We start from the raw sequence: 861 nt of genomic DNA on the forward strand, positions 1-861 counted from the left end.
ATGACAAAAGCAGTTCTAAGAGGGAAATTTATAACAATAAATGCTTAAATTCAAAAACTAGGAAGATTTCAAATAAATAACTTAACAATGTACCACAAGGAGCTAGAAAAGCAAGAACCAGCCAAACCCATAATTAGTAGAAGGAATGAAATAATAAAGATGAGAGCAGAAATAAATAAAATTGAGACTAAAAAAAAAAGTACAGATGATTAACAAAATGAAAAGTTGGACCTTTTTTTTTTAAAAAAAAGATACACAAAATTAATAAACTTTTAGCTAAACTAGGGAAAAAAAGAGAAAAGATTCAAATAAATAAAACAGAAAACAACTGAGACCACAGAAATACAAAGAATGTGGTGGGCGCAGTCACTCATGCCTATAATGTCAGTACTTTGGGAAGCCGTGGCAGGTGGATCACTTGAGGTCAGGAGTTCAAGACCAGCCTTCCCAACATGGCGAAACTGTCTCTACTAAAAGTACAAAAATTAGCCGGGCATGGTGGCACATGCCTGTAGTCCCAGCTGCTTGGGAGGCTGAGCCACAACAATCACTTGAACCTGGGAGATGGAGGTTGCAATAAGCCAAGACTGTGCCACTGCACTCCAGCCTGGGCAACAGAGCTAGACACTGTCCCTTGTCTCAACAACAACAACAACAAAAAAAAATAGAAAACAACAACAACAACAAAGAATGATGAGAGACTATTATTGTATTAGTTTGTTTCCATTCTGCTGATAAAGGTATACCCAAGGCTGGGTGTGGTGGCTCACACCTATAATCCCAGCACTTTGGGAGTTTGAGGTGGGTGGATCACCTGAGGTCAGGAGTTCGAGACCAACCTGGCTAACATGGTGAAACCCC

The sequence above is a fragment of the Piliocolobus tephrosceles genome, chromosome 2 (assembly GCF_002776525.5).
Source record: "Piliocolobus tephrosceles isolate RC106 chromosome 2, ASM277652v3, whole genome shotgun sequence".
Lineage (NCBI taxonomy): Eukaryota > Metazoa > Chordata > Mammalia > Primates > Cercopithecidae > Piliocolobus > Piliocolobus tephrosceles.